Source organism: Castor canadensis, chromosome 5 (assembly GCF_047511655.1).
Source record: "Castor canadensis chromosome 5, mCasCan1.hap1v2, whole genome shotgun sequence".
Classification (NCBI taxonomy): Eukaryota; Metazoa; Chordata; class Mammalia; order Rodentia; family Castoridae; genus Castor; species Castor canadensis.
In genome coordinates this window covers 66,186,129-66,206,873 of record NC_133390.1, presented here as the reverse complement: position 1 = coordinate 66,206,873, position 20,745 = coordinate 66,186,129, and positions in this window count along the sequence as shown.

Genomic DNA, 20,745 nt, shown 5'->3' with positions numbered 1-20,745 from the left:
CAAATTTTTAAGAGAAATTGAAGTGGTTTGTGCTTGTGCCAGTTCACTGGGCTAAGAGCAAGAATGTCTGTACTTTATACTGACTTTAGGAACTGTGCTATCTTAAACCAGACAGTTAACCTATTTCTTGCAAATTATCTTTCCCTTGTGAGGCTAAATTAATGCTTGTAAACAGTGCTGAGAATGAGTATTTCAATAGAAGATGCTTCAGAAATGTAAAGTGTTATTGTTACAATTTGTGCTTATGTAGATACATCTTTACTTTCTGACCTGGGCTGTGATTGTTCAGGGATGGCTAAACCTCAGACTGAAAGTTTAGATAATGAGGTGAAGTATTTTCACAGTGTCTTGAATCTGAGAACCTCAAAAATATTCAACCCTAATGCAAATACAAATTGGATAGCAAATACATATCCAAAAAGAGTGTCATCTGATTTGTAGTGGGAGACACTGGCAGATGGTAAAGACGGAACTGCCTGTTCTGTTTTCTCTCTGGCTACCTGGTAAGAAAGCAGGAAAGATGATGAAAAGAGTCCCAATTCCATAAAGGCATGAACATACAAAATCAAATGACATGTGAAATCCACTTAAATCAAGTTGATTTTATAAATTCAAATGTTTTATATCCGTGAAAATAGTGAAACTTGATTTCCTTTTCTGTAATCCTCTTATAGCACCTGCTGTCTTTATCACTCATCATTTTTCATGGCACTTAGTCGTATCTTCCTTGTGTTGCTACCTGTTTTATGGGCATAGCTTTTGTTTTTCTAATTAGATTACAAACTCCCATGAGATAATGATCTTTTCATTAAGAAAAATAAATTCTCACTACCCAGCTCATTTTTTGACCCACAGCAAGTAATCCACATATAATTGTTGTATCATAGAAAGTACTGAAATGTATTATGTCAAAGAATAATTTAGGTAAATTTTCCATATCAAATTCATTTAGTGATTCCCATTTGAGCAAAATTTACATGTAAATTTCAAAGAAAAGCTGACATCACACCTAGTCATTTCAAATCATGGTCATGTTTCCATCTTGGTGTCCTTTATTCATTTGAGAGTATGTTACATTTCAGGAGAAATGTGTTTAAAGAGATTATTTTTGCACCAACTTGTTCTTCCATACTGGACTGTAAAATACCAGTGCCATAGGTAGTATTCTTTTTTCAACAAAATGCCTTGCAGAGAAAAGTTTTCCATATTCTGATATCTACGCTAACATCATCTCCCAAGGAACATAGTGAAAAACAATGGTGTGTGAATCTAGGGCTGCAAAAATCCCTCAACAGCATTAGTCTCTATCCTTTTAATTTGGTTGCATGTAAGGCATCTATCCTAGCTAATTATCCATCTGACTGCATGTACACATCGAATGGAGAACTCACATTAGTGTGCTCTTACAGGTGTCACTATAATTGTATTATACAGCCACCACATTCTGTACCAGAGATCAGCAATTTCTGAAGTGTGTTTCAAACAACACTCTTTGTGTAGGAGGCTAATAGGCATTACCAGGAGAGCAGCTTTTTATGTTCAGAGATATTTGGAACAATTCTAGGCCTTAGATTAAGCTAAATGTTAAACAGGTTTTTTTGTTTGTTTGTTTGTTTTTTTAGTTCTGAGGCTTTTCAGAGTCTATGATGTATTAGTATATTATTGAAATCTTCTCAAGGACAAAATATTATACAGTGATCGCCTAAGCTCAGAAAAAATGTTTTCAAAGCATCCTGTGGGGCTGATGTTTCTTGGAACACACTTAAGGAATACTTTAATCGATTTCTAATAGATTAAATTGTGATTATCTTTCAAGTTACATTTTGGTAAATCTAACCATATTAATGATCAAATAAATGAAGTGTAGGCATGATTTTTAATTGTAAAATAACCAGAAACTACATTTATTTTAATAAACCAGAAAAACTTCCAACTTTAGAGACTCTTCCTTTTTTCAATGTGAGTGATCTTTTCCCTACATTTCTTTGTTGACAAGATTATCATACTTAAAAGAATTTCACTTAACATTCACTATCATGGAATTCTAGATAGCAGCAAGTTAAATATTTGCTGCTGATTTTTCTTTTTTGATAAGTATAATAGAGTGACTCTCCTTTAATTTTCACAGAATCAAGTCTTAGTTTATGGAGTTGTGTCTCCAAGTTGATTCTGTGTTCTCCCTGAAATCTGTAGTTTAGACAAAAAAAAGTTCTACACCAGTTCTTTCTGTCATTAAAAACAGAGTAAAATATGAAATTATACTCTTTCTTGAGAAGTATATCCAGAGCGCCCTTTCAACAAAAGTTATAATTTTTGAATAAAAGGAGAAAAGAACTAACATATATTGATTACTTATTGTGTGATCTTCACACACAACCACCAGGACAAGACTGTAAGTTCTTACTATTATGTTCATATTGTCAGTGAGGAAACCAAACTTGCATCCTCACCCCAGCAGTCAGGAAATCAAAGCATTATGTCCATTCATGTATGTCAGATTCCAAGTTCCTCTTTTCTTTTAGTCATATTGTTTTCCATCCAAAAGCTACAAGCAATCTTTCATAATCTACTTCCTTCATTGAACCCCTCTCCCCTTTTTAAAAAAAGTAAATCCATTGGCTTTCAACTTTAAAAATACTTTTACCAATTTCCATTATTAATGCATATAGTCATGGCTAGGGATGTCTCTAACTTTAAGTCCAAAGCAATAAGGTAGTTTAAAACAGGAGCTGTAGAGTTTTAAGTCACACATACAGAAGGCCATTCTGGAGAACACTGGATATAATACCTGCAGTATGTGTTCATGCAATTTGTCTCAAGTTTCCAAAATTCTTTCAATATTTTTAGGTATCATATCCACATTAAAAGCAGGTGGTGGTCTCAGAAGGATATGGGGTAGCCATTGTCAATGAAGTGATTTCTATTCATTCTATCAGCAAAAGCTGAAGCCTTTCTAGTGTCCACGACAGGTTTGTTTGCTTCGCTTGTGCCATGAATTATGCCACATGACCACACAAGACAGTAGACCTGGGCAGGTCTCACATAAACAAGGCTTTCCTGAGGGGAAGAGGAAATAGATACTGTGTAGTTTGCTAATAGTGTCTGCTCCAATATGCCACATATTGCCTTATCAGCTTCAATCTGCATTTCTTCTCACTTTTATTAATGTTATTGATCCATTGTGATGAATCAACCTTCACCATTTCAAAGTTTGTGAAGGTAGGTTATTTCTAAGTATAGTAGGAAGGTGGGAGTTTTGCTTTAATATTCACTTTAAACAGGATTACAGACACAGAAACATTTAAATTAAATCATGTTTTCTGTTATAAGAAGGTGAAATGTCCTGGATATATCTTCTGGGTGTGTCAGTATTTTCTTATAAACTATTGTGAGTTGGTAACATTTAGTTTGTCCTGGATGGAGCCTGTTAGGTTGCACTTGCAGCTGAGGATAGTAAAGGTAATAAAATGAAAATTAGCTTCATAGGTTTTGGAAAACAATTTGAAGTGTACATTCCCTTTGATTCAGCAGTTTAAATTCTACAAGTTTATTCTAAAATATCTGTAGTTGCACAAAATTGCAAATAATACAAAGACGGATCTATATTACCATATTTATTTGTAATAGCGAAAATTGAAAACACCCAATGCCATTGTCCATTAACATTTTATACATTTCTATATTGCTTCTATTTTCTTGTTCCTTCTATTTTTACAGTGAGCACGACTTACATTCACAATAATACAAGAAACAAGAGCAGCGTGGACTTGAGAAATACATTTAACCTCTCTGATGCAGTTTTCTCATCAATTTTGTACTGAAGAGTAAATGCTCTCATTAGGAACATGAGTGTATTTGTTTGCCAGGGTTATCATAAAAAAAAATACCAGAGGCTGGTGACTTAAATTAAAAAAAAAAATCATTTTCTCACAGTTCTGGAGGCTAGAAGTCCAGGACTGGTAAGATTGGTTTCTTCTGCAGCTACTTTCCATGGCTTATTGATGACATTTTTCTCCTTTTCTCCTCATATGGTCTTTCCTATGTGCATATACAACCTTGGTGTCTCTTTCTCATCTCATAAGGACACCGGTTCTATTAGATTAGGATAGAATTACATTTGGATTTCATTTAAGTTATAAGCCTATCCAATACAGTCAACATACGGATTTAAGAGAGAGGGACACAATTTGGTCCATAACAGTGGGAAATATGGAAGACGTTCATAATATAAGAAAAACTGAGTTCACCCTTTTCTCTCAAGTTTATCTTCTGAAGTTAAAACAAAGGATTTTATTGCAACCTTATGACAAAACTAGAATAGATAAAGCACACTCATTGACAGGTGCATAGTGTTTAGTATCGCAGAAGGTAGCCAATAAATTTTGGGTGATTTGATCTTGTTTGAATTGGAATGAATGAATCACCTGAATCAGGAAGTTCTTATGAACTGGACAACACTTGTTTATCAAAACTCCTTTAATATATCTAGGTTAAATTTAGATAGCTTCTTTATAAAAAATTGGGTCCTTAATACCCATTTAAACTTTGTAGCAACTGTTTCCATTGACTGAGACATGAACAGATAGGATCTAGGTCCTTATTCTGAACCTATTCCATAAGTGAAATCCTACATTAGAAATGCAGACCTTTTTTGGCTAGACATGCTTTGAACCCCTTAAAACTTAGTTTTAGAGTCTCTTCTCATCTCACATTTCCTACTCTTTTGCTTTTTCATAGCTATCTGCATTTTCATATTATAACTCATTTCAACTTTCCAACATTTTTCCTTAGACCTTGTACAAACTTCGTGTTCTTATTAACTAATACTCACATATTTTCAATATCCTGCATGAGGTCTTCCTTTGAGGTTCATTCCATCTGACTGTTTTACTTACCCTCCTTACATCTGCAATCCATCGATCTTCTGATGCTTTTCCTAGTTTGAAGACCTTGGGACCAAACACAGTATTTTCTTTTTAACCTCTATTGATAGGCTAAATGTATGTTTGGACAATCCTTATAATACCTTATTTACACGTCAGTGATTTCTTCAATCCTACATTATTCTCTTCATCTTTCTTGTGGGCATTATTCCTAGGTTCCTTATTAAAAAATATTAAGGTCCATTATTACACCCTGACCACATTTTCCTTCCATCTCTTTCACACTCTCACTCCTATTATCTCTCCACTGTGCTAATTTTTTTTGTTTTATCAGCTGCCTGCTGACATTTCTACTTTCCTTTTTGAATTCAGGTGTCTTTACTATCTGAACTATACTTTCTTTGATAGTGCTGTTACCCTTGCACCTTCTATGGTATCCCTCTATAAATCTTATTCTGTAATAAATGCTACAGCACATTTTATGTACACTATATTACTTTATCCTCATAATATCTATAAGAATGACAAAGCAGAAACTACTTTTCCTACATTATAGTTTGGAAATTAGAATCTCAGCAAGGTTAGACCACTTGTCTAAGCATTTACTGAGGTATACAGATAAGTATAGAGCAATTCACAAGTCTTAGAATCCCAGTTCCAAGGCTTTTTCTCTGAACTAGTGGTTTTAGAGCTATAGTTTTAAACAGATTATTTCTTATCAATTGTTGTCTGAAAATGCAAAAGATTAAATGGTAGACTTTTTTCTTTGCAAAGTGAGTCCAAAGGGTCATCCAGAGTCTTATCTGAACAGCTTCCTTATTGCTGCTTATTTCATTTAAGTTCCCAAGAGTTTCATGGAGGAAACACATTTTGGAGAATTTTGTTTCCACAAACCTCAAGTAGTTTCAGTGCCCAGAAGAAACATATACATAAATCAATACATAGTGATTAAACAAAGCTTATTTTAACAGGGAGAAAAAGAAAACACAACTTAGAGATAAAGGAAAGCAGTTTGATTTCTTAGGGATTGGCCCTGGAACCTGTCTTATTTAACATTTTCATAAATGATTTGGAAGAGGAATGCATGGTGAATTATCCAAGTTTGCAGATGACACAAAGCTCTTCCAGGTAGTGAAATGCCAAGCAGATGGAGATAAACTACAGGGAGAACTTGCCAGCCTGCGTGAGTGGGCAGAAAAGTGGGAGATGATATTTGATGTGGGCAATAAAAGGTAATTCACTTAGGAAAAAAATAATAAAAGCTATGCATATAGAAAAATAAATTGAGTTATTCATTATTCTTATATAAGGTAGCAGACATTTTATAAACTAGTCTTTGAGATAACTCTTCAGTAATATTGGTGAATCAAAAAGGGATTTGAAAATAAGCACACAAAAATGATAATCTTGAATTAAGTGATACATCATAATATGGACATAATACAAATGTAAGCAATATTATGAAAAACAGGTCACACTACGGAGAGGTCACATACGAGAGAGGGAGGGTAAAAGAATGAAGTTAAGAAGGTAAATATGGTTAATGGATTTCCTATACAAGAATGAATATAGAATTTTTAAACCTATTGAAATCACCGTAAGAAGGGGACTAAGGTAAAAAGGAGAAAAATAGAAGGGATGAACCAATTCAGTTTATAACACATATATGCATGGAAATGTCACAATGAAACACCCCAAATAGCTATCTTAAACAAACAAAAGTCCTTTTTTAAAAAATAAAAATGGAGAACCAGAAGGCAGGAAAGGTTCTATCTGGAGGTTGGTCCCAGTCAGTGGGGGGAGGATAAAAGGAAAGGGTGTAGGAGGGTGAATATGGTGGAATTATCCTGTATTCATGTATGTAAATGGAAGAATGAGACCTGTTGAAACTATTCCTGGAATGGGGGGAATGGGGATAGGGGAGAATGATGGAGGGGGTGAATTCAACTTTGATATATTGTAAGAACTTTTGTAAATGTCACAATGTACCCCCAGTACAACAATAATAAAAAGTAATATGAAATAGCTCATTTGTCAAATAATGCTAGTTGAGTGCCTAGTGTCAGTTTATCTTCTGGGCATTGAAATTGGTTTGGTTTTAGCATCTCAAAAGACAAAAAAAAGGAAATGTGTAACAGATTCAGAGATGTCTAATGAAGATAAACTACTAATTAGATAGCAATTATCAAAGCTTAAAAGAAACACTAATAGGACTTACAAAAAATTTTGCATGTTCAAAGCTGTTTCCTTACCTCATTTCATTACCTATGATGTATAAGTGAAGAAATTTTCTTCTACTGGGTTTACAGATGAGAAATTGTAGGATAAGAAAGTTTGAATGACTCCTAAATTCATCATAGTAAAGGTTAAGAGTCAAGCATGGAGTTTTCTGACTCCAGGTTTTTTCCCTTTCCATAACACCATAGCACTTTAGTTATTAAGAGGTAAACAGAAGGAACTTGTTACATCTAAAGGTAGAAAGATTGGGAATTTGAGTAGGTTCTGATGAGTAGATAATGGATAGTTATGTAAATTGAAGATTAAGCCAATGATACAAGGATGTCACTAACCCTCCTGTATCTCCTGTACTTTTTTCAATGTCTATCACCTTTTTATTTTTCAATAATACATGGCTTTGGAAAATCACCAGCTGTCCCCAGTAACATGTAGGCCAAGGATAGAAGTCCACAATATCAGTAGAAGCAAAAAGACTAGAAACATATAGCTCAGGGTACCCAATAAAAGAGAAACGCCTGCCTATTTCCTAGGCTAGTGTTGTGTGTGAATGTTGCATAGTAGGACTATTGAATTCATGTATTTTGGCCATAAATGAGCCAAGGATCTATAGATCAGAGAAGAATGGAATTAGAAAATCTCAGCAGATAAATTAGGTGGTATACTAAGAGAACTTTATACTCATACAGCTGTAGTACACATAGTTCAAATAATTTTTCAGGGAAATTTTTTATGGCAAGACATTGGTCTTGCCATAGGAAAAGATTGTGGAATATATGTAAATTAGTGGAGGGAAGCGACCACATTTTTTGAAGTTTTTTAACCAATTTTATCCACAGTGCTGAAATACAGTAAAACCTTTAGCTTTGTTGATCAACTCATAGATTAAAATTGTTTTTGGAAGAGATTTTATATATATATATATATATGTATTTTTATACACACACACATATATATGTACTACTTTAAACTTGAGAATAACTATGCATTTTGTTTTTCTGAATAATTATCTTTTACTTTGCACATAAGATTTTTCAAATTCATAGGACAATCAGAAAAAAAAAGGCTTCAAGCATAGCCTTATGGTGTTGTTTCCAGTTCTAGAGTTTTATATCTACTACACTACTACTCACATTTTCACATTTAAAACTCTTGGTTAACTTTAGTTATTTTTCTAATTTCTTCATGCAAAACTTCCTTTCTAAATAGCCTTTTTGACATCTTGCTCATCTTTCATATTCAAAATTTCTTTTTGTAATTTATGAATAGACTTGGACTTTTTCCTAGAAAAATTCTGTTGTGACAAGTGGGTGTCATAGCACCTGGTGTTGGTCATTTAAAATTTAAAACCAAGAAATTTGTACAACTTTTACCGGAGATCATAACATAATTACAGATAATAAGCAACAATGACAGACAGATGGACAGCATGCAAGAATTAGTGAGTTTGGAAGATTTTAGGGAGGCTTGAGAAATCAAAGAGCAGGGAAAGGACAATAGATGGAAGGTGAGAGATGAGGATCACATGTTGGACCACAAGCAACAAACAAACACACCACCCCACAGCATTCCCTAGAACAGACATTATAAAAATAGTCATTTGGGAAAAGTGTTGGTAACATGTAACAAGAAACTCAAACACAACAAGGGGATTGGACTATGAGCACATGATAAAAGCGAGAGCACACAAGGGAGGGGTGAGGATAGGTAAGACACCTAAAAAACTAGCTAGCATTTGTTGCCCTTAACGCAGAGAAACTAAAGCAGATACCTTAAAGCAACTGAGGCCAATAGGAAAAGGGGAACAGGTACTAGAGAAAAGGTTAGATCAAAAAGAATTAACCTTGAAGGTAACACCCACGCACAGGAAATCAATGTGAGTCAATGCCCTGTATAGCTATCCTTATCTCAACCAGCAAAAACCCTTGTTCCTTCCTATTATTGCTTATACTCTCTCTACAACAAAATTAGAGATAAGGGCAAAATAGTTTCTGCTGGGTATTGAGGGGGGGAGCGGGAGGGGGCGGAGTGGGTGGTAAGGGAGGGGGCGGGGGCAGGGGGGAGAAATGAACCAAGCCTTGTATGCACATATGAATAATAAAAGAAAAATGAAAAAAAAAAAAAAAAAGAAACTTGAGTATTCTGCAGGAAAATTAAAGTTACTTTCTCTCATGGGCTAAGCTAAGTTTGAGTGCATCTCTTGTCCCCATTGCATATGCTAAGGGGACTATGCTTTCATTGTGTTCAGCTCTGCATCCTCCTCAGTGCCTAGCATGCAACAGCTATTGAATAGAAATATTCAACTAAACTAGCTTAACATTCATGGGTTAATATCACAGAGCACCTAACTATTATATAAGCAGAAGCAGAGGTGAGGGGAAAGAAATGTAAGCCTGGAGAAGTTAGATGTGTGGTCCAGTGTGCTAGGACTGCAGTAAAGCAGAGTGTGTTGGATGCAGTAGATGAAGGATGACCATGAAAAGAAGTTATAGGAGATCTTACACATGATCTTTATTGATTTAGTAATTTTACACAGGGTCAGCATTCATTATGTCTGTGGTAGACAAACTTAGTATTTTGTTTTAAAAATGCTCTAACATTCTGCTTTCCCTTTGCTCTCAAATTTCACTTTCAGAAATCCATCCAATTATTTCCACTACTTTATTCCATTGTACTGTGTTCAATAATTCTAGCAGGGGACTCCTAATTTGTAAATGTTCAGTTGCTCTGAGTGTTTTCTTACCAGCCTTTTATCAATAGCTATTTTAGCACTGTCTTCATTACTTCCTAATTGTCTGCTGTTCTTTGGTGTACTGCTAAAAAATGAGTTCGGTATTTTAGCTATTGTTGAGTAGCCATTGATTTCGTGCCTAACCCATTTATTTAGAATCTATTTTCTCTTACTATCTTTTTGATCCAAAAATTTTACATCTACTTAATTTTCTTATTATTTTTAATCCCTTTGGCTAGTACGAATGCTTCTATTTTTTGTGACCATTATCTGCTTTCAGCTGTGAGAAACTGATTCATACTCTTCTACAATAAACTATTGCTTCTCATTAAATGCTAAATAACAATGCATAATGATGGCGGTGCAAGAAAATAGAACATAGTTTCCTGCTATTGCAATGAGTGTGGTCTAAAAGCGGAAAGAGAAGACAGACTCACATGACTAAAACATGCCTACTGTTGGTTAATTGCTACTACCTAGCAAACACCAAGTATTCAAGGTTCTGGGGAACAGAGGTTGGTAGCTGTTTAAGTTGAGTGACATTAGTGCTTGGAGGCAGGTAGGTTTACATGGGAATATCTCTGTGAAACAATTGAGTGTTGATGAAAGCAAGTGATAGAAAAGGTTAAGACAAAGGATTAGTGTGATAACATTAGCCTACATCAAAATATCTAAGCGTGTGAATGTCAAACTTACCATGAAACGTGATGATGGGCAGTAAGGAAAGAGGAAGTGAGAGAACTGAGCCCAGAATTAGGACATGGCTTTCTTTATTATCCAAAGAAACCAAGGAAATATTTTAAAGTATTTTAATCATAAATTAAATGCACACCTTATTAGGTTACATATTTTTGTTCACTACAGCTGTTCTTTTTGTCTGAGAGTAAGAAAGGGTTGGATTTTTTTTTCTATCTAGCAAGTTTCATTGTGTCTACATAGACTGAGGGTGCAATACATAAAAAACCTTTACCAAAATGGAGATGTCAGGCAACAGGTGTTTTTTAATATTTATACTACATTACATCAAGTCTAAATGCCCAGGCAAATTTTCTACAGTACATGGAATATAGCATCCTTATGCTTTTTCACTTGTACTTTTTATTTTTTCTTAGAATGAACCCCATTTTAACCACTACTCCCAAGTGTACATTTATTACCGTAATTATTTTTTTCATTGCACTGTTTTTGTCCATTTTTGAAGCCTTCTGCATCCTTTAGGCTAAATTAAAACCTCTATTCTTCGGTAGTTTTTTTCTTAATATTCTAATGAGTCCCTTAAAATTATTTATAAGGATCAATGCCATATAGTTGCATAGTTAGTTTTGATTTTGTTTTATTAATTAAAATATGGACTCCTTGAAGGATAAGTACCATGGATTCTTCTATATCATACAATAGTGGCAAACAGGGTGAATAGGTTTCTACTAAAAGTCTGCAGATTGAAGAACTGAAAAATAGCAGTCCTTTCATGTTATGGAAACAAAATGAGATAGCGCAGAGTCATGAGTTTTCATTGCCTCTATGGACTCTGAAGGTATGAATTTTACTTATTAGCTTAATATTAAACCAAAGCCACAGTATTTCCATAAAGTCTAGACAATTAACTATGTCCTAGTGAACATAACCTGGTACTCACTTCTAAAATCCTCTCCCCACAATGAGGTTCTATTCTCTTTTCTGAAGCCCTAAAACATTGCCTTTTATTGATTTCTGTCTGCAACAACCCAATGCTTTTTTTCTTGGCATTAAATAATAACAATGACAGCAACAGATAACAAAGTGATCTGTTCCTTTTAATGTCAGAATACTCAGAAGGGAATTCAGTCATTTGTCTGATGGCTTACTGGTAGAGTAACCATGTAATTTATTGTTCAAGCTGAGACACTTCTGAGAATGAAAGTGAATTTTATTGGTAATTACAATAGAACCCTAGATATATACCAGAACTGTCTATGACAATCTAAGACATGTTTATCCTACATATTAGAATTTAGAATTTGCTTATGGATAATAAGAGAGGTGATTAGGATGGAGTAGAACCTGTTCTAGTTTCCCGGTTTCTCTTCCTTCTCATTTCACAATCTATTCCTTAGTGGCATCATGACTGTCATTAGGAATTCCACCCATTTTGAATTTACTCAAGAGGCCTTGTGTGGTATAATTTCAGCTATTCATGAGGGAAGTATCAGAAGGATCATAGCTCAAGGCTAGCCCAGGAAAAAAATTAGTCAGACCTCATCTCAACTAAAATGCTGAGCATGGTTGGACACCTATTATCCCAGTGATGCAGGCAGCCTAGGTAAGAAGATCATGATCTAGGCCTACTCAGCTGCCTGAACACTAACTAAAGCAGTAAGGACAGGGAGTGTGACTCAAGTAGTAGAGTCCCTGCCTAGCAAGCACAAGACACTAAATTCAAAACTCCAGTGCTTTAAAAAAAAAATTCCACTTAGTAGAATGGCAGCACATGTATTTATTCAATTCATTTCCAGTTTATAAAATAGTGCTTTCCAAATACACAGGACCACTTTCCTTCTTTCCATTATAAACTTTATACACAATTGATTTTTATTAAACTTTCCAAGGATGTCAGCCTCACTCTTCATAACACTTCAGCAATTGATTTGTTCATATACCTGCTTTGAAGCCCATGATGTTACACTCAGGGGCTACTTAGGGCCAGGCCCAATGGTAGTATTTATAGAGCTATACATACCTACCAAATTAGAGTTATCATAAAAATGTGCCTATACCATAAAATTAAGTTGAATTAAGCATTATTTAATCATTGGACCTTTTGGAGAAGTCAGATTTAGAAGTGTGTTTTAGGGCTGGGAGCATGGCTCAAGTGGTTAAAGAGCTTACCTAGCTCACACAAGGCTCTGATTTCATCCTCTAGTAACACACATATGCATGCACATACACACACACACCCAAACACAAAAACACACATGCACAAAAAGTGGAAATATGTTTTGAATTAAGAGGAGTCTTGCCATATACAGAAGGCATGATATTTTGTGAATAGCTAGGCTGACCACCTGATAATAATAGTGATTCAAATCTACCCTTTCAATATTATTGGAATTATAGTAAATGCAAGTTTTCTATAATGGTAGTTTGAGTCTATCCCTTAAATATTGTAAGAGTTATAGAAAAACCAAGGGATCTGTGAATTTGTAAATATGAAACATTTGAAAACCTCACAAAATTTGTAAGTTTTGGCATGCATTAAATGAGCAACAGAGCCTGAGAATCTCAGGTGACTGTGGTCTTAGAGAAACCAATAAGTGGTTGCACAGAATCATTGAGAGACCTTTTATCTCTGTGGCCTGTTACATAATACAGAAGACTGGATGTGACGTATAAGGAAGACTCAATTAGGCTTGTAGGTAGTTAGATGTTTTTCTCCAGAAGAAACTTCCTTTGCCCTAATATTGGAGGGAGATGTGTCGGTCCCTTGAACAAAAGCCAATCCTTCAACCTGTGTATGAGATAATGGCCTTTCCTACTCTCTGGGGGCCTTGCTGGTACCCCATTATCAGCACACCTTCTGCCATTGTACCACTGCTCACCCCAGATTCTTACATCTTCTTTTGATTAGAGCATAACATTGAATCATACAGTTTTATGAAGAACCACTTCATTTTTCACAAACTCATCATTGTCGTCACCTAGTTTGCTTAATTAAGTAATTTGTTGACATAAACAGCATCTTTGGCCCAGCGGAAGTTGTAACAGATGGTATCTAAACCCAAAAATAATCATTAACCTGTCCCATGGAAGGTGTGATACAGCATGTTTAGAAACAAGTGTGGCTGGAAGGTGGTTCTTTATAAGTGTTTGGAAAATATATACTTCAGACATTTATAGAATAAAGAGATGGAAGGGATGAACAGTGGGATAAAAAAAGACATGCTCCCAAGATATTAAATGAACTTGATATTTTATCATAGAACATTAAAATATATGGTGACATAAAAAATATAGGAGATATATTTCCATTATGATGGAGGCTGTCTTTAACAATATTCCAAATGTGACTAAATGCTTATGAGTAAGTATTAATGTTTTTATAAGCATAAGCACAGCCCCCTTATAAAACCAAGTGTACATTGACTTTTGGTTATATATATAGTGTTTATTTCCCTCATGGTGGCAATTGAGATTTTTCAACATTGTATTTCCTTTTCTTTTGATTTGTAAAATTCTTATTTGATTCTCTTCTGAAAGATGCTGTAAAAGTTAACCACAGTTTTCTAATGTTAGGAAAATATTTTTATAAAGTAAGTACAGTAAGTTAAGAAATATGTGAACTCTAGGTCAAGCCTTATTGTGTCAAATATTGTGTTATCACAAATTATTTTAAGTTTCAGTTTGTATTTATACCAGTGGTATACTGTCACAGTACCATTCTCTTTCTTAGGTGTTAAGTATACAGAATTTGTTGCACCCCAAAAATTCTTCCAGAAAAAGGTTGCTAATCATTTCTCTAAAGACAGCATACTGGTTCAGGTCTTATGTCTAGGTCTTTGATCTATTTGGGGGGAGGAGGGATATCACATTAAAATACTTCATTATAGAAAACCCTATCAAAGGAGTCTTTTACATATGTACTTTGTTTGACTCTTGATACTGAATTAAGTCCTCAAAGTAATGTAAGTTTCCAGAGTACTTTCCATAAAAGATTAAGGGCAACATATTCATTAGTGTGTTTAAAATGCTCCACCTTTCCATCTCTTCATCCCATAACCATCTCTCCCTGATTCTTGAACACTCCTTCCTATATAGAACTAGCCACATTTGAAGCACTCTGGCTTTTTGTCTTCATCTGTGATCTCTGTTGTGTTCCACTGATGAACATGCTGATTTTTATGCCAGTACCATGCTGTTTGGGTTAGTACATTCCTATATTATGTCTTGAGGTAGATGTTTTGATGCCTTCAGTATTGTTCTTTTTTGCTTGATATTGTTTTAGACATTTAGCTTTGGTTAAACATTTTATCATTAAATCATTGTCTTATCTTGGATTTTACTATAAGCAGTTTCAAAAAGAAAGGCTGCACCTTCAACATTTTGCTTAGAAAGTTCTTCTACCCCTGAGTTCTCATGTATTCTACCATTTACAGAACACTAGGAAAGAAACAAAATTCAGTGGAGTTCTTTATCATTTTATAACAAGGATCACTTTTCTTATACTTTTCAATAACATAGTCCTCATTTCCATCTGATACCTCATGAAAATGAACTTAACATCCAAATTTCTATCAAAATTCTCTTCATGAGAAGCCCTAGAAAGATCGAGACTTTCTCTTCAACTCTTGTCTACACTATTCACTACAATACATGTTTTTTTATAACATGTAGTACTCTTCCAGCCTCTACCAGTTACCCAATTTCAAATTCACCTTCACATTTCTAGGTACTTATTTAGCAAGCAGCCCCAGTTCTCAGCACCAATTTTGTTTTGCCAAAATCCACTTCCCCTTAGCAGGGAAGTCACCCTTACCTGAAAAAGCTTGGCTTTTCCATGCAATACCTCAGATTATCAAGGACATAATGTGTCTTGATATAGGTATGTGCACACGACATGCAGGGCTTAGCCATAATCCTCTCTCTATCCTCTGACCTTTACTACAACAACATGAGCACAAAGCATTAATAAACACTAGACTTGACTGACTTTTTTAGAACATTTTGGAATAATTTTTGAACTCCAAGAATAATCTGATATTATCCAAAAGAAACAGTAGCATAGACGCTCAACTACAAATTTAGGAAGTGAAACCCACACAATAGTAGTTGCTGTCTGTCATGTGTTCAGGTAGAGGGCATGAGCCTAGTAAGGTTTGCCAATGACAATTGTTTAAGTAATGTACATATATAATACCAAGATTTTATTTAAAAATATCTGTGGATCATCTCAATACTGCTGCAATGAGGTCTCCATATTTGTACATCAAGAAAATGAGATTAAAAAGTAATCATACTTCCCAGTTATTAAAAAGGGTGAAAAGTCACATTGGCTTTCAAATGTCTGGTTCCTAGAACTACATGTTGCACATCCATTCTACTCAACATCTTGTCAAAATGGCCTTTGTAAAAATTATTGGCATCTCTTAAATATGAGTAGCTGGTATTTGCTCTGTGAGCATTCTCCACACAAAAGAATGTACACTATTGTATTAGCAGTCTTAAGCCTAGGCATGATTATGATAACTGGGGAGGGAGTAGCACAAACATAGGAAGGGATTTTTTTCCCCAAATTAAGGACTTTGGCAATGGTATTTCAATTTCAAATCTGAGTTCAAAATTTTTCATTTTATTAAAAAGCCCTAAAATTATATCTCAGTTGTCACTGGGAATAAAAGAGTATGAGAAACTACCTTCATTCTCCATTCTTACACCCATTTATCTATTTATTACTTTTATACTGAATATTATTGCTCGGTACTTTTCTAAATAAAGTAGTGAACGTAGAGAGTAATGGTTCCACAGTTAGTCAATTACAGATATGTTAAGTTCAGTGATGAATATGGCATTTAAGGATAGAACGTTCAGTGTGTTGCAATGAAGACTTTCAAATTTCAAAGTATATAAAAGCATATTAAATCAGTGCTGAGTATGGACCAGATGATAACTGACTAGTTCTACTTGTTCAGCAGATCATTTCACTTAAAAAGAGGACATTAGATAAAACTTGTATAGGCAAATTTGAATATAATTATACAATTCCTTTGACTATCCTCCTGTGAAACAATCTTTGACTTATCTCAGTGAGAGAAATAGATCTAAGCATGTCTTTTTGCTTGAGCTAGAGTCAAGGCTCTATAAAACTTGGGGAACAGAACCTGTCCAAATTTAAGTCAAGTAGTAGACTCTTATTTTTAGAAATTTATTCCAGGTTCATTTTTTAATCCCAAAAGATACAGAGTGGCATCATCTTCTCAAAATACCTCAATAAAAATCCTTTTCTGATCTGCTCTACCTTTCATGGACTCTCTCAGGGTAAATCTGGAAATGAGGTTGAATATTTATTACTTAGCTCTTCTTGAGAGAAGACTTTCATATCTGCTTGAACACTGGGCTCTCTAAATTAGGAAGGATTGTGAAAATATGTCATGACAGTGATCTGGGAGACTACTAAAATAAGATAATGGCTCTATTGGTTAGTTTTTAAGATTGTCTCTTTACTTGCTCAACAAGATTCACATTTAGTTAAAAGTTACTATGCTTGATTTTTTTTTTTAAATTTGACTATGACTTCTCCTTTGCTTGTCAGTGAAATGACGACCTTCCCTGGTGACCAAGTTTTTGATTTCACCTGACAACTCAATAAGATAGTATCTTGAATTTTATTATTATTATGATGATTTGTTGAGTGCAACATTCAATCATTTGAAGACATTGTAATTCAGTGGTGTAGCCTCTAAAATCCAAAAATATATTTGTTAGCTTGAGAGAAGGTTTGTTATAGCGGGTAGCATGTTGACCCTGCACCCAGGGGATGTGAGGGCTCGTTGCTGACTTTGGGCAATTCACTTAATCTCTCTGGATTTCATCAGGCTTATTTTAATTACAAAATGAGGTCTCTTAATACCTATGATACATTCCTTTGGCATTTTCATGGCAACAAGTTAAGTTGACTCTATAAAGAAAAGTGCAACGGAAGCCAAAAACAAAACAAAAAGCTCCCTATTTCACAATATTGCCTTCATTTAGTTACTACCACTACAGAACTTTGCTAGTAGAGAGCAATTCAGGCCATTGTCTAGTTAACTAAATCAAGGCAGACAACCAAGCAGGGTAATTCAATTTTTAAAATCACTTTGGTATGTATATTATCAAGTTTGGCTGTCTGCCTCCATCAGATTAAAATGACGATTGCTAAGGATCTCCTTTTCTTTTTGTGTGAGTGTATACAACTACTATTGTTTTTCAGAGAATATCCATGCTTGAAAATATAGTCCTATATTTAAACAAATACATCCTGTCTGCATTTGGAACGATATAATTTATAATGTGATTGAGTGCCCCATAAGGTGTGATGGAAAATTTGTGAGCCATAAATCAGGGTTCAACCCAAATATTTTTGTGACAGTCCAATTCCATCATACTAGGTGTATGAATGCTGTATTTTCAGCTCATCTGATAGAATATCAGATATGTTAATTATAAGTCAGATGAAACACTGACAACCTGCAATGATTCTGCTCTGAGTCTATGAATATTCTGCATATTTGTGATTGCTGCTGTGTTTGGGAAAGTGCCATTGTAGTGTATATGTTGGGTTCAGGCTTTCATTTGAAGCAGGTGGTTGAACTGTATAGTATGATGCCGGTTGGCAGATAGGAAATCTTGGTGAGTTCTGCAGTGCTAGTAAGCTCTACATTTCTACATTTCTCTGATGCTGACATTCCAAGCACATAAACAGTTATGCAAGGATTGATTTTTTGCCATGGATGGGGTGGGGGATCTGAGCAAGCACCTTGGTCAACAACTAGCTCTGGAGGGGATGTGAAACCCATTATTGATCCAGGGCTGAGAAATCAGTGACTGTTGTATTATATAATTATTGATGGAGCCAGAAAATGCCACAGGCAAAGCACAACTTACTGTTTGTTATGCTGGATTGTCTCTCTCGCCTGTGTCAGGCCACTGTGTTCTGCTCTCATGTTCCCATACCATATTTATTTATACTATGTGCAGTTAGCTTTCATATTTCTCTTGTGATTCAAGCTTGGAAAATAATTACTGGTTTTGTTCAGGGACTGTAAAAGAAATAAATTTTTTCAGATACTCCAATGGCTGTAAAGTGTGGACACAGGGACAATGAGACTGTGTGCAACTCGGAAGAGTGAAGGGAGTGAGAAACTTGCCTGCAAGCACCTCTCATCCCTTTCCTTTTTATTACTACATGTCCCAAGAAAGAAAGGTACAGGTCACTGCCTTACTGGTGGAGAAAGTTGACTGAGGACCTCCTATCTCTAAGATCATGTGGTACCCCCTTATGGAGGATTACAAGGTGAGCGTTGAAGATGAAAAGGTAACACCTTTGGAGTACAGATGCTGGATGACTTACTCCTGTACAGGACTCCATCATGCTTAGTTCCATTGTATTCAGTGTTGGTTTCCCATATTTCTTCACTCTTTTTTTGGTTATTGTTTTGTTTCTTTTGTACTTGTTAGCAAACTTATAGCTTCTAGAAAAAACACTAGTTTCCTTTATGATGAATGTGTATACTATGATTTGAATTTTATGTCTAAAATTTGTGTGTTGGAAATGTATTTACCAGTGCAAAAATGGTGAGAAGTGTAACTTTTAAGAGGTTACAAGATCATGAGTGCTCTGCCCTTATGAATGAATTAACACTGCTATTGTGGCTGTGGTTTAATTATCCCAGGAGAAGGTTTCTGATAAAAACATGAGTTCACCCCCTCTCTGCCATCCCTTGTGTTCTCCCTTTCTGCTTTCTACTATAGGATGATACAGTGAGAAAGCCCTCTCCAGATACAGGCTCCTCATTCTTGGACTTTAGAGCAATGAAATAAATGAATCTGTGCTATTTCTACATGGTCTTAAATATTCTATTTTGGTAGCACAAAATTTAGTAAGACAGTATGTCTTTGATTCTACAACCATATATCAAGTTTATGAGTACAGACTAAATATCTACTGTCTGAAAGAGAGATTATGGAAGAATTTTGGCCACTATTGAGCTGTTTTAACTGACATATCTCTGGGCTATAGGAATATGTGGAGGTAATGCATAGTGAAAGGCCACTAGTACTTAGGAATGTTGCAGTTCACATTCATCAGCTGGTTTCTGTTAGCGTATCGTTAGGAAAAATTATTAAATCACATTTAAGTTCTCAGTGAAATGGTTTAACTTATAGCTGCAAGTGAAATTCGGGAAACTTAATATGCTAAAAGTATCTCTTCAAAAATTAAAGGAAAAATAATTTTGAGGTAAAAATTAATTACTGAATAATGAAATCACCTTGTAAAGCCCTATGTTAAAAGGAAGAAAGCAAAAGATTGTATAGAGGGAAAATATTTTCTGTTCTATTGAATGATGGTGCTGGTATCAATAAAGTTGCACCTTTGTGGCAAAAGCACTAGAAACCCTTATTCTTAGGAAATCCATCTGTAGGGACAGAAATTATTTACTCCATATTAGTATATTTGACATATCTTTGACATGAAACTTAGTAAATGTGGTTTCCTCAATGTCAAGTTCAATATTTAAATGTTAAGCTGTTAAAGCAAGTGCTTTGGGATGAAAACAAGTTACAGCTACTGCAATGTTGCTTATGTATGGGTAACCCAGGACCACGACGTGATTCCTGTAAAAGTCTCCTTTAAATAATGTGAACTCTACATACATCTGTGACTACTTCAGTGTTCTTGTGAGAATTTTTCAGTTCAGAAATCATATAGATATCTTCCACTTCTACTATGTGCATTTAGCTATTCTATTCTTCATATCTTATTAACACCAGGCATTAGCCTTATCTTTAGTACTGTGTTTGGTATTATGTTATGCTGTCCAAAGACATTAACTATAGAGGCAACATTACTTTAAAAAATTCCAAGATCAATTTTGTTCCTGGAGATAATTTAATTTTCTCTTTTATCCTGATATTAAAAAATAGTGTACAATAAAATAATGTCAAATTACTAAAGCCTATATCTAAATAAGCAATTTTTTTCTTTCTTCTCATAGATTGTCTTTAAGAATCTAGGCAAATGTGAAGGAAAAGGCAAATCAGATTGGCTACTGGCAATGTTAAGAGTTTGGGTAAGGAAAGCTTCTCACTGTAGCAGACACAGATGTTTAAACACTGATGACTGAAGCCAAATACTCAGTTGTGCATTCTTACCCTCAAAACTCA